The 13855-nt window shown below is 39.8% G+C and overlaps 1 protein-coding gene and 1 long non-coding RNA gene across 8 annotated transcripts in view; one reads left to right on the top strand and one right to left on the bottom strand.

Moving 5' to 3' along the window:
• Positions 1–2916, bottom strand: part of MAP3K8 (mitogen-activated protein kinase kinase kinase 8) — a 32756-nt gene extending 29840 nt beyond the window's left edge. For 5 of the 7 annotated variants that reach the window (XM_087946199.1, XM_087946204.1, XM_087946205.1 and 2 more), the window contains exon 1: positions 2684–2891. The gene's annotated coding sequence lies outside the window, so the exon portion shown is untranslated. Of the gene's footprint in view, positions 1–2683 lie in introns of all 7 variants that reach the window. The other 2 variants (XM_026672179.2, XM_087946203.1) reach the window with 2 other exon arrangements.
• A 47-nt stretch (positions 2917–2963) lies between these two features.
• On the top strand, positions 2964–6052 carry LOC148128776 (uncharacterized). The gene is made up of 2 exons (XR_015745764.1): positions 2964–3199; positions 5562–6052. It is a non-coding gene; the product is annotated as an uncharacterized LOC148128776 (long non-coding RNA).
• The last annotated feature ends 7803 nt before the right edge of the window (positions 6053–13855 follow it).

The raw sequence follows: 13855 nt of genomic DNA, 5'->3' as shown, positions 1-13855 counted from the left end.
AGAATTTGAGATGGACAGCCATATAAATGAAAATAAAGATCAATGATAACTTTCTCTGAAATTATCAATGTCACAGAGAAGAATGATCAGTGGTGGGATTCAAAAATTTTTTACTACTGGTTTTATGGGTGTCACTTGGTGGGTGTGGTGTGGCTTGGTGGGTGTGGCAGGGGAAGGATACTCCATTCCCTCCCCACTCCTGGGGGAAGGTTACTGCAAAATCCCATTCCCTCCTCATTCCACCAACCTGCTTTCCAGCCCCGTTCTCCTATGCAGGGCAACAAAAGAAGGCCCAGCCAATCAGCTGGGACTCGGGAGGCAGAGAATAGATGGGGGTAGGGCCAGTCAGAGGTGGTATTTACTGGTTCTCTGAACTACTCAAAATTTCTGCTACCGGTCCTTCAAAACTGGTCAGAACCTGCTGAATACCACCTCAGTGTATGATGCTAGAATAAAGTACTCATGATACAGGCAATAGGATTTGAACTATCATTATTACCCTGAAGTACCAATGACTTCAATGGGTTTTTTTCTTAAGTGTAATTCAGTGTGAGCCCCATTCTTTTCTTCCCTAGACACAATGACATTATCAACAAAATATCAGTGAATGTTGCCCATTTTACGACCTTTCTTGCCACGGTTGTTAAATGAATCATTATAGATGTTCAAATAAGTGACATGTTTGTTAAACGAAATCTGGCTTCTCCATTGATTTTGCTTGTCAGAAGGTTGCAAAACTGATCACATGACCTGGGACACTGCAACCATCATAAATACAAGCTAGTTGCCAAGCATCCAAATTTTGATCACATGACTATGGAGATGTTGCAATGGCCTTAAGTATGGAAAACAGTCATAAGTTACTTTTTTTAACTGCCATTGTAACTTAAAACATGGTTCTTAGTGAAAGACTACCTGTGCAGAGTAAAAGTCAGGTCTGTAGGCCACTCGCAATGTATTTATTTTACCCCCCAGAGAATTTATTTATTTTTTATTTATTTTATTTATTTTGATTTGCCAATTGTTTACAAGATAATAAGTATAAGTGTATACATAGTTGTGAATACATGAAATGGGTACATATAAGAAAAATAAAAGAATAAGAGAAACAATAGGACAGGGACGGTAGGCACGTTGGTGCGCTTATGCACGCCCCCTACAGACCTCTTAGGAAAGGAGTGAGGTCAATAGTAGACAGTCTAAGGTTAAAGTTTTTGGGGTTTGGGGAAGAAACTACAGAATATACTACTGCAATTGGGAAAATTCAAATGTCATGGGTCAAAAGCATGAGGAAGTGTGTAGAAGAAAATGGGAAACAATTCAAACACTTAAAGTAATGTTTATAATGAACTGTGCATAGACCTGAGTTTTGCTACACTCTATATTTTAGCAAGTAGACTGTTTCCTATTTGAAATGGGAAAAATGCATTTTAAAAAGGGTTAACGGCTTTTCCCCTTGTATCTTGCTTTCCGCTAGTCAAATATAATTTCTGCATTGGCAAATCCAGAACAATATCAATTAAAAACAATAGGTAGATACGCAGGATGTTAGGAACATTCTTTGAATTTTTCAGGCAGTTGTACAGCAAAGAAATTAACAAGATGAATGCCCCAATTCTGAGCAAGTATTATAAACATGTTTTTAATCTGCAAAAAATAAACACTTTCTTAATTTATTACACCTTAAGGCATAATCATAATAATATTTAGGAAACGAAACAAATACCGTCCAGAGAATATTATTGCTATGGTCTTGCTGAAAACTTTGGAAGCTGAAATTCCATTGCACCTGAAAGGCTAAACTGGAGAAATAACATTCAAATCACTTTCTAGCACAGATCTGTCTTAAGCTTTGCAAAAGCTATTCTATCAGGTAGAATAAAGTTGCTATTCTTATATTGCAAACTTGGAAAGGGAATTTCCTAGCAGATTCACCTTCCTCTCCAAGGACAAATATATTCCACTGAGCTTCTCCCACACTAATGATGGGAACATTTGGTGATAGCTAACACAAAAGACAAGGAGACTCTTGTATAAGTATCCCTTCCAACCAATGCAAACTTAAGCAGATCCATTTCCAACCCACTGATACAAGAATCCAAGATTCCATTGTTAAATACTAAGCTCAACAGTTTTAAGTTGGTTCCTATAAGATTTGTGGCTTAAAATACAAGTTAATACCTATTCTGAAGATATTTTTAAGTACAAGTTCATCAATTGCTTAGCTGAGCCCAATAAACTAACCACCCACATTTTACCAAGAAAAATGATACGAAACCAGTTATAGAAGGGCAGCATTATTTTTACTTTTCCCAACGGTGCTTTCTAGGATGGAAATAATGGGTGTAGACGGGTATAGATAGGAACATTACAGCATAAACTGACAGGACGTTCAATATATGAAGAGACTTACGAAGGTCGCCCTATTTAACGCCTAAATCCTTAGTTTTAGTTCCCGGCTGAAAATGCGATGCACAAAATACTTCCTACATTCCCAAGTAGTAGGGTTGTAAAAACATAAAATATTTTCCGAAGACCAGTTGTGACTGAGTCGAAATTCCCACGTCATCTTTAACCATAAACAGCCGAAGAATCACTCCAGGGTTACATTAATTTCAAAAGAAAGAAGTAATTTTATTATGTCCAAACTATTTTCTTCACAGAAAATAGACGATTTACTTACACTCGGGAGCGCGATTGCGTTTGCCCCTCTGCTCCTCCTGACACCAGGGGCTTTCTCCTCACCTTCTCTCTTCCCTATAGCTAACCAGGCCAAGGGAGAGTTGTTTCCTGTCCAATCCTGTCCCGCGCAAGGAAAAAGGGATTCCAGACGAGCAACAGGTGAGCGCACTAGCTCTTTCCGCCCGCCGCGCTCGATACCTGAGCAGGCTGAGCGCTTGGCTCCCCTGCTGGAACGGGAAAAGCCAGGGGGAGGAGGAGGAGGAGGAGGAGGGCCGAGTGGAAAATCCAGCCTCCGCAGGCTGCGGAACTCGCCTGGCGGGGAGGAAGGTCCAGTTTTGTGCCGCTTTCGATTTTAGTTTCGGAAGCAATGCGGAAGGCGAGCGGGGCCCAAGCTGTGGCAGGTTTAGCTCGGCGAGAGGTGACGGGGCGGTCAGGTGACAACCTGCCCAGTCCGGGTGTTTTGGGACACTGCTAGGGCCGTCTTTCTTTTAGACTCGGGCTGTGTCCTGAAAAAGAGGTGAAATGAGGAAAAAAAATAGAAAAAAAGACCATTATTTTATTTATTTATTTTAGATATTTTATCCCGCCCTTATTTCTTTATTAATAGGAACCGAATTTGGGGGGGGGCAGATGGAAAAACACAACAATTTGGAGAAACAAATTAATGGGGATAGGGAAATGGAGAGATAAAAATGGCCAGGTCTTGTAAGGCCATAGACAGCAATAGGGTAGCGTGGTTCCTACTACAAGCTAAAATTTGATACAGCAGGAGGGTTTATTTTTTAAAAAAAATAAGTGTGCGTGGAACATACAAACATTGTGTAACCACGGTTTGTTGAACAAACTGCTACTGTATTGTCTGGACTTAAGGTAAAAATAAGCAGTGATGTCAATAAACAATGACATCACCACTGAATCATTGATTAGCATGGTCAGCTATAGAAATTGAATGAAAAACACATAGAAGGGAAACTAGCTCGTACTTTAATTCAGTTACGAAATCTTAGATTTAGAAGAGATCTTAGAAGAGATCTAGAGACCAGTTGAACACAGTCCTTGACTTACAACAGTTCATTTAGTGACCAGTTACAAAGGCTCTGAAAAAAGTGACTTACCATTTTACACAGTTCCACTCCCCATGGTCACATGATCAAAATTCAGATGCTTGGCAACTGGCTCATATTTAGGACCGTTGCTATGTCCCAAGATTATATGATCCCCTTCTTGACAAGCAAAGTCAGTGGCAAGCCAGATTCACTTAATAACCGGGTTACCAACTTACCAACTGCAGGGATTCACTTAATAACCGAGGCAAGAAAGGTCGAGGCAAAACTCACTTAGCAAATGTCTTACTTAAAATTAGGGCTCATTTGTGGTTATAAGTCGAGGACTATCTGTATTTTAGTAGAAATCTTCAAAACCGTGGGGAGAAAGATGCCTTAAGGGAATCCAACAATTCTGATGACGTTACCTACTCTGGATCAACAAAACATCTGTAAGAAAGCAACCAAACTCAGCACTAAGGACCCCCTGAGCTACAAATATTCTCCTTTATGGTCCTGATTTCTGCAGTGAATCTTGGCTAAACAAAGCTTAGCGAGATATTTGAAGCCAGGCATAAGGATGCTCTTCTTTACAGATTTTAGCAAATGCTTGCTTTTATTCTTACACTGTCCTGCAGATCCAAAAGAGAATTGCTAATAATGTTATGAGCTAGGTCAAAACCTAACTTTCAATCACTACTAAGTTAAATCTAACAGTCTTTTTGATAAATAAAACATTACAACCCACATCATTTGTTGTACTCATCTATTTCTATTTGAAAGAACAGAAATATATGTGATCTGTCATATACAAAATTGGTAAAATGTATGAAAAAATAACTATATATTTTTGAGAACATTTTGGAGATCCATTGAAACAAGCAGTTGACCTGTTAAAAATTCCCTTCAGTCACACTACTATACTTACCACAACTAATGTAATGCAGAACTTGATTTGAAATAAGCGCCATAATGGTGACCAACCAAAGCATGCTGCTACAGTTTATAATCTAAAATTTCACACAGCAGCAACGTTCATTTAAAAACAGCTGTGGAATGTAGTATGCAAACCATTGTCTAACCACGGTTTGTTGAACAAACCATAACTATTGGCTTGGCTCAGGTAATACGGTAAACCAGAAACAATTGCATCACCTCTGAACATATTTGCAGTAAGCCAGCCTATATTTAATTCAATTCAAGTTTTAGTACTGTATAAGAGATACAGAGACTACTTCATGTGCTAAATGTATAGATTTATACATTGACTGCAAAACTCTGGATAGCTAATGGCATAGTAAACACCCCACTTCGTTTTCTTCCAGCAGTTCCAATTTTTCTAGCCCAGACCTGAAAGTTATATTTCAGCAGCATCAGAGAACTGCACAATGAGCCCTTATGTTTATGAAGTGTGGGTTAAAAATAAGTTAGAGCAGTGCTTTCCATCTTTGACAACTTTGATGCATGGACTTCAATTCCCAGAATTCCCCAGCCAGTGTGGGTTAAGCATGAATGGCTAGGGAATTCTAGGGGTTGAAGTCCACGTCTTGAAAGTTGCCAAGGTTGGGAAACTGAATTAGATGACATTTTGCTGATGAGATGGGATGCAACAGGGGATATTTTTTTCTCTCTCTTAACACACACACCCAGCCTGCAAATTTACTGTGGAGGTTTGGGGAAATCCCTAGGCAGACTTGTAATGCATGTAAGATTCAGGGAGACAGGAAACTGAAAGTGAACTGAAGTTTTAAGCTAGTGGATATAGTACCTGCTCACAGGTTCACATTGAATGTATCCCATGCTAACCATCTTACTTGATTTTTTTTTTTAAACTAGGATTTAGTAGAGATGCAGTGCACTACAATACTCTTACATTGAAGTGTACAGATTGAAGAGTACTGAATGTTGTTCCTCTTATGTTTCCGGATCTTCCTAATCTATTTCCTGATCTTCTCAATATAAACAGAATTGAAGAAAAAGGAGAAGAGCTAAGTGATACCATCTGTGCTCTGTTAACATTGTCTAAATGTTAATATACTTGTATTGTCGTATGAAGGATCATAATCATCATCATTTTAGCCATTGTCTATCCACTGCAGGATGAAAGCCTCTTCCGCGTATTTCCAACCAATGCGGTCCTGAGATTTCTTTTGCCAACTGGGCTCACAATACTTGCTTGATGTCATCAATCCATCTTGTTTTAGGTCTCATTCGTGGACACTTTTTATCAAGTGGAATCCATTCTAGGACTGCCTTGGTCCACCTGCCATCAGTTCTTCTTGCTATGTGACTTTTCCATTTCCATTTCAATTCTTTTTCTTTCTTGATGATATCGTATACTTTTGTTTGTTCACTAATCCATGTGCAGGCCTTTCTATCTTGTCTTGTAATGACGAGCATGTCTCTTTCCAAAGCTTTTTGTGACACTCATAGCTTCCACATGCTAATACGAAGGATATTGGATATAAATTGGCAAATGAGTGTGTATATAAGCAAAGCAAAGTTGGACCCGGCTAGTCCTTAGGAGGAAATCTCAAGGGGAGCACAGGGTTTTGTAGCAGAACGATAGTCAAAAATTCTTCAGAAGAAGGCAGTGGCTTCTGGATCATAGCTAAGAAATATTATATGGAGACATCCAGAAAGTCAGCAAGAGCTGAGTTTGACTTAAACCAGTGGTTGCCAACCAGTGGGCTGGGGACTATTGGTGGTCCGCGAGAAAATTTTGCTGGTCCATAGAAAAAGGTCACCCCCAAAGCACTCCCCAAAGCAATTAATCCAGGCTGTGTGGGAACACAAGGCTGTGCCGCCCACATGGCCCACGGGAACACAAGGCTTGCATCGCTTGCATTGTAAACAACACGAGGTAGTGAGGTGAGGGGGGGAAAGGGCAGAGGAAGGGAACTTGCCCCACTCACCCCGCCTGGCCACTGGGCTGCTTCTTTCCGCTTCTTTCTTCTTCTGCTTTTGGCTGCACACAAGGAAAACAGCAAAAGTCTTTCTTTCTCTCCCCCAAACTAGGCCAGAAAGGAGTCTTTGGGACCCATCCGACTCCAAGAGGCTGCGCCGGTGCAACAAGTCTCATAAAGACTCATTTCTGGCAGAGTTTGGGGGAGAGAAAAAAGATTTCTGCTGCTTCTGCTGCTTTCCTTGCATGAAGCCAAAAGTCTCTCTCTCTGTCTCGCTCCTCCCCGCCGAGAACGGAGCTGGAGACGGTATCCTGCAATCTCAAATAAAGAATGATCAATCGGTAGGAAAAACAGGGTGGGGAATTTTCTTGCAGCCTTTTTTTTTTGGGGGGGGATTTTCCCAGAGTCTCTGGTCCATGAGGATTTAAAATTATGAGTTTGTTTGTTCCTGAGATCCAAAAGGTTGGCGACTCCTGACTTAAAGGACATTTCACCTGTTGTATATTGGCATTAACACATTCAATTATAGCAAGTCTGAAATCCTGTATTCCTGAATTGTGTTTATAGAATAGCAATTACTTCCCTTCACAGAATTATTTCCCATAAACCAAGACAAAAATTAAGACTGTGATTCAATTTTCCAGACAACTTTATTTGGTTGAACGAGAATTTTGATCAACATATTTTCCTTCTAAAGAAGATTAAAAAAAAAAAGGCCTTTCATTCATAGTCTAAATCCGTGGTGGCAAACCTATGCCAGAGGTAGCACACAGGTGCTTTGGAAAATAGCTTGACTCCCTCTTGTTTGTGGCAGGCCCTGAGATATCATAACACTGCTATCATGTCACCCCTAGTCCTTATTTTCATCAAACTAGACATACCCAATTCCAGCAACTGTTCTTTATATGTTTTAGCCTCCAGTCCCCTAATCATCTTTGTTGCTCTTCTCTACACTCTTTCTCTACACTCTTTCTTTCTCTACACTCTTTCACTTTTTCTTTTGCCCAGTTTAGCAAAAGGGGAAAATGCCCTGATACATCATGTAAAACCGCCGTGACACCACGAGTTTGACACCCCTGCTCTATACCATTCTAAACAAATGGCTGTCCAATCTCTTCTCAAAGCCTCTAGTGATGGATGATTATATTCATATATAATGGTTACATAATAGTTATATACAGTACTATTTATATATAATGATTATATTCATATATAATGAAGTAGCATAGAACTGTTTACAACAAAATAAAATGAGTTAAAATGAGTTTTACTTTCCCAGCAGTTCCCACCATAAACTTCTAAAGTCAGCTCTATTTGAGATAACATTGTCTACCTTGTTAAACACTGAGCTAATGAATTGATCTGGATAATATCTCACAGAACTCGGTTCCAGCCAATTTCTTTCCAAAACTCTACCTTTGATGTGAACCTAGTACAGGTGAGGAACAGAGGGTGGAGGACATCAAAGGAAGAGAATTAAGGAGCATGATTGGTGAAGGTGAAACCAGGAGTCAAGCACCTTTTCCCCAGCAAGCCTCAAGAGGTCATTATTTTAAACAACCCGTCAGAATCATTAGTATGTTTAAGTTCATAATTAATTGTAATGAAGCCTTTGTCCTTTTAAGGCCAGCTTCACAGGAAAGGCAGGCGTCTCTTTCCGAAGCTACCTTGGCAGATTTACAAGGGCAGGTCACGAGAGTCTATTGGAAAAACATTATAATTAACGGGGCAGGGTCATTGAAAAGGATTTCTCACATAGCACGTGTATAGAAAGGACACACCTCTGGCTATGCGTCATTTGACTCATGATCAGGGTGGAGAAAAGGAAACACGAAGTAATCAGACATTTTACCTTTCAATACATGTAAAAGCATCCTGAGGACAGTGGACAACTTACACCTTAAAAAGATGATAAAGTAAGAGAGAAAAAGGTATCATGCAAATTCAGAAAAAGCATCCGTAGGATATCAAAGAAGCAACATATAATGTACCCTGAGATTTGGAGGTTTTCAGTGACTTTTGAAATAGCAATAGGGGGTCTGTTCCAGAGTGAAAACACCATGGCAGAAATGGTGAGTCCAAGTCTCAATAGATGATATTGTTTAATAATTGAAGAGATCTGGAGCACATTCATTCTATCCTTTTTCCTCTCGATGGTCAGAAGCTATCAGAGATCCCTCAAATAGTTCTGGGTCCTTCAAATAGCCTTTTAAGCATTTTATAGTTAGTAACCAGCACCTTAAATTGTACTTGGAAACCAACTGGCAAGCAGTGCAGCTCAGACAGCAGCAAGCACATAAACATACAACAACATGTCTATCATTGCCTAGGCTACCACATTCTGGATCAGCCGTAACTTCTGAGGGATCTTCAATGGCAAACTCATGAAGTTGCATTGCAATAGTCCATTTGTGAGTTGAAATAGGACTGGCACATCAGATAATGGCAAAGCCTCCTTGGCCAAGTTATTACCGGCATCTTGGCTCAATATCTATGATCTACTGATGCCAGTGTGATTCACTGTAGGTCATGTGCTGAGAGACTACTAGTGTTCCTTGTGCAAGAAGGGGTCTGTAAGGACAGCTTATGTTTTTATGTTACCTCTTCCAAAACTAAAGATGAAATGTCCCCAGATCCAGGGATCCAAACATCTACAACTGGTTGGAATTGAACCTGAGTCTGTCCCATCTCTGGAACTGCTTCCAGACCAGAGGTGGTATTCAGAAGGTTCTGAGCAGCTCTGGAGAACCAACAGCGGAAATTTTGAGTAGTTCGGAGAACCGGCAAATATCACCTCTGACTGGCCCCGCCCCCATCTATTCTCTGCCTCCCAAGTTCCAGCTGATTGGCTGGGTCATCTTTTGTTGCCCTGCACAGGAGAACGGAGCTGGAAAGCAGGTTAGTGGGGTGGGGAGGGAATGGAGATTTTACAGTATCTTTCCCCTGCCATGTCCACCAAGTCATGCCCACCGTCACACCATGCCCACCAAGCCATGCCCACAGAAGGTAGTAAAAAAATTTGAATCCCACCACTGTTCCAGACATGGACAAAAGACTGACAACATGACCTGGGTTGAGATGCATAACTGAATGTAATCCACACACTGATGATATCTGGTCCTTCACCCAGAAGGGTTGGGATTATTTCAAAAAACCATGATGTAATTTTTGATAGTAGTATATTCTGCAACCTACATGCTGATGTTGCAATCTATATTTTTCCATCTGCAGTCAACAAAACAGACAATAACCTAAATAGCATGTGAGGGTGTCATTACAAATGTAAAGTCTTTTAAGTATCTCTGAAAATGGTTGCAAGTGCAAGTGAAGAATATTTACAGCACCATTTATGCTGGGATAGCCATTCCAGATACATTGCAATCTCTGCCAATTTTTTAACAAATTTAATTTACAGGTTGGCAGCCTAGAGCCACCAGCAGAATCAGATTTAATCATAGAATTAGTGATCAGGGAACTCCTAGCCCACAGAGATGGAAATCACAACTCAGGGCTTATCTCAAAATAGCACAAGGGTGTGGTTGAAACCTTTCAGAAGTGGCTTTGTAGGACAGAAGGGAGATACCTATAGTGGTACACAAAGGATTCCTAATTTGAACAGTAGCAGCTGCAAAGTAGGCCTCTGCCCTAAATGATATCACTTCAAGTTTGCGTAACCGTCCATGGGGCTTGTGTCAGAAGAGCAGTAACTGATTTTTGGCAGCCTTAGAGCCTTTTTCCCATCAGAACTGCCCAAAACCAATAAGATAATTTTGTCCCATCTTAAGGAGGAATACAAAAATGAACTGAATCTTAAAACAGGCTAACTTAGTTTAAACACACATTGCTATTGAGAGTGCTAAGGAAAGATAAAGAATAGACATCATCCTAAATCATGAAATAAAGCTTCAAAGCAGGCAAAGATGGCCCACCTAATCAAAGGGACAGATTACAAATTATCCTGTACAAATTACCCAATTGTAAAAAAAGAAAGCCATTTCATAGAAGCAGGCTGATCTCTCTCTCCCTCTCTCTTATGTTGGATGTAGCACATACTTAGTTATCAGAGGATTCAATAATTCTCCCAATCTTATAAAGACTGTAAAAAAGTGTGAAAAGAAAGAAAATAGACAAGTAAAATTATGGTGACGGTGTCCCTGGGACCCCAAGGAATGATATCTACAGATGAAAAAAACTTCCACTCAGTCAGATCACAGAGAGCAAAAACAGCACAAACTAAATTCCCACACAGCAATGATATCACCTAGTTAAGTACAGGTAGATCTCACTTAATGACTGTTCTGTTTAGTGATTGTTCAAAGTTACGATGGTACTGAGAAAGTAAAGCAAGTCTATGACCAGTCCTGACATTTATGACTGTTGAAGCATCCCTGTGGTCTGATGGCCAAATCTGGGTGACATTTGGGCACTTGCCAACTGGTGGGCATTTACAACCATCGCAACATCCATGATCATCATTTTTGCATTTCACAGCTAACTTCCAACAAGCAGAGTCAATGGAAAAGCCAGCAATAAAATTGCAAGTCAGGGTCATATGATGTTTCGCTTAAGGTCTGCAGCGGAACTGACATAAGTCTGTTACAGTCAACAGAATTACTGGTCTCAGTTGTGGTTAAGTGAGGACTACATGTAATGAAATGCTGCAAGCAAACAGCCAAGCTCAGAGAGCACCATGAACTACAATTTAAACCTGAGCTACAGGTATTTTATTCTATTGAAGAAGAGAGTAGCAGGGCCAGCAATGAAAATAGCTACTTTTATGTGGTTTAGTTTTGTGGATAACATCTCAGCAGCAAAGAAAGGCTCTAAGAAAATTTAGAGCACCAAATAAATTGGGAATCTATTCAGGCTGTATTCTGGGTATGGCTGACTCAAAAACCTTGCCTCTTTCCTCTCCCACCCGTGGCTGACATTCTGTCTTCCATAATTTTGAAGTACATTTCCCAGTAAATTTAGAGCAGTTTACACTGCAGGAGTTTTAAAGGATAATGCTGTTTTCACCTTCTCCACCCTCTTCTCCTGACATGTTGCAGTTAATGCTTGCTTACTCAGCATCCTGCCCAAGCAAAAACAATGCCATCTTTGCCTTGGTCTGTGCCAGTGGATATTTACCAGCCTCCCTGATGCTTTTAAATAGATTTCATTTCTATTAAAATAAAAGAGCTGCCTGGTCCTCTGAATGGACCCTATTTTTCCATATATTCAACCAATCTCATTCATAGTAACATTAAATTATATTGTTGCTGCTATACTTGAATGCATGGGATACTGAAGAACACAATAGATTTAATATGAATACTGGCTTGTTTTACATTTGGTTGCTTTGAATAGTCAGCCTTTAAGAGCAAAGAAGAAACAGGATGGGTGGTTATGTACGTGCCTGAGTGTGAAAACTGAAAGCATGTCATCACTCCCAACACATGTGCACACATTCATCTGTCAGCCCTGCCCGCATTAATTACCTATGTCTTCTCAGCGGAATTAATGCATTTCTTTTCAGAGGTATCAAAATGAGGCAGGTGATAAGTATTTTTCCAAAGTGCTGCCTTTTATGAAACAGCATAGAACAGACTTGCCATTATGGGCCATCTCGAGTGATAAATACAGGGCTGGTATATGAAAAATGTACATTGGGAGAGGTTAAGTCTGCTCTAGGCGGTACCTGCAAATTTTCTACTCACTGACCCAGTTGTTGAGGGAGAGTGTGCTGAAGGGTCCCTTCCCTTATGAGGTCTTAGGGTGCGGTGAAGCAGCAGACCTTTCCTTTCCTTTCTCCCCAAGTCACTCTTTCTCAACTTTAACCATTTTAAGATGTGTGGGTTGCTATTATTATATTCCAGGCAGTATTGCTGGCTGCAATATTCTGGGATTTAAAACCTACATATCTTAAAATTGCTAAGTTTGGGAAACACTGCCCAATAAAGCATAAGTGCCCTAAGGGAGGCTCAGCCAATCTCACTGTACACATGTTGTGCATTGACAATAAAGGTTTTAATTGAATTGAATTAAATAAGTAACACCTTGCTGCAACAGGCAAAAAGTGCTTTATTTCTATGTGCTTTACATTCAGCTGGCTGAATGTAGCAACTATCTTGAATTTTATGTCGGAACTTTAGAATTTCTAGCTATGGTTATGTTCTGTTTTAGGAATTATTGCTATTATTCTATTTCTATTTTGCCTTTTTGATATGTAACTTAAGGCAGTGAACATACCTAATTCTGATTCCTATTTCCCAATTTATGTGAGAAAGTGTGATTGGCTCAAAATCATGCAGGTGGTTCATGTCTGAAACCTAGAACTCAAAGCTTTCTAGTTTCAAGGTCTTAATCAATACACAGGTTGTTTTCAAATTTACAACTTTAAGATTTGTAGACTCAATTACCAGGATTCTCCAGATAGCATATTTTTAATTGAAATCCACACACACATCTTAAAGTTGCTAAGTTTGAAAAATACTGTGCTACATCAACTGGCTCTTTTCGTTCTGATTTTGCTATTTATTATATTGGTTTTTGTTGTTGCTGTTGCTGCTTTCCTTCTGTTATGCCACCCAGAATTCTTTCAGACTGGATCTGATTATAAATACCATAAAATATAAAGAAATATCAGAGATTTGTTCCTGGTGACTACGTTCACGTCATTTTCTTGGCAGCGATACTGTATGGCAATGCTTGGCTTTTGATTCTTTCAGGATGTTTTCCAGCATCCCATCTAGCCTACAATTCTGTACCAATCAGATTCACCTTTCTTGGGTTTTTTTTTTTTTAAACAAGCCAATGGGAGCTAGATTTACAATTATTTGGTAAAAAGTGCAAAGATATGAAAATGATGAAATATACAATGTGCTGAAGACAATCCAGCTTCCCAACCTTGATTATTCTTTTCCATCTTCCTTTCCACCTTCTTCTTTCACATTTTGTTTTTCCCCACCTTCTTCCAAATCGATTTAGGGAAACCTAGATTGCTGTTGTTAGCTCCTTATCCACATGGAGTCCTTCTCTATATAGGTTCAAAATCTGCACATATCACTCTCATGAAATAGATGTGTAATATCAATTTCAAGAAATAATTCAAGCATGATCTCTTATGGAGCAAAAAATAATCTGAGTTTTCATTCAGTGCAGTAAAGCAAAGCTCACGCCTTTGCCAGGTTAGTCTTTCTCCCTCCAGTAATGCTTCGAATGAAGCTGAATAGAGTTGACACA

The sequence above is a fragment of the Notechis scutatus genome, chromosome Z, assembly GCF_049901735.1.
Source record: "Notechis scutatus isolate UNSWTSFEM ecotype Mainland chromosome Z, rNotScu1.2, whole genome shotgun sequence".
Classification (NCBI taxonomy): Eukaryota; Metazoa; Chordata; class Lepidosauria; order Squamata; family Elapidae; genus Notechis; species Notechis scutatus.
This window is presented reverse-complemented; position numbering and strand designations above follow the sequence as displayed.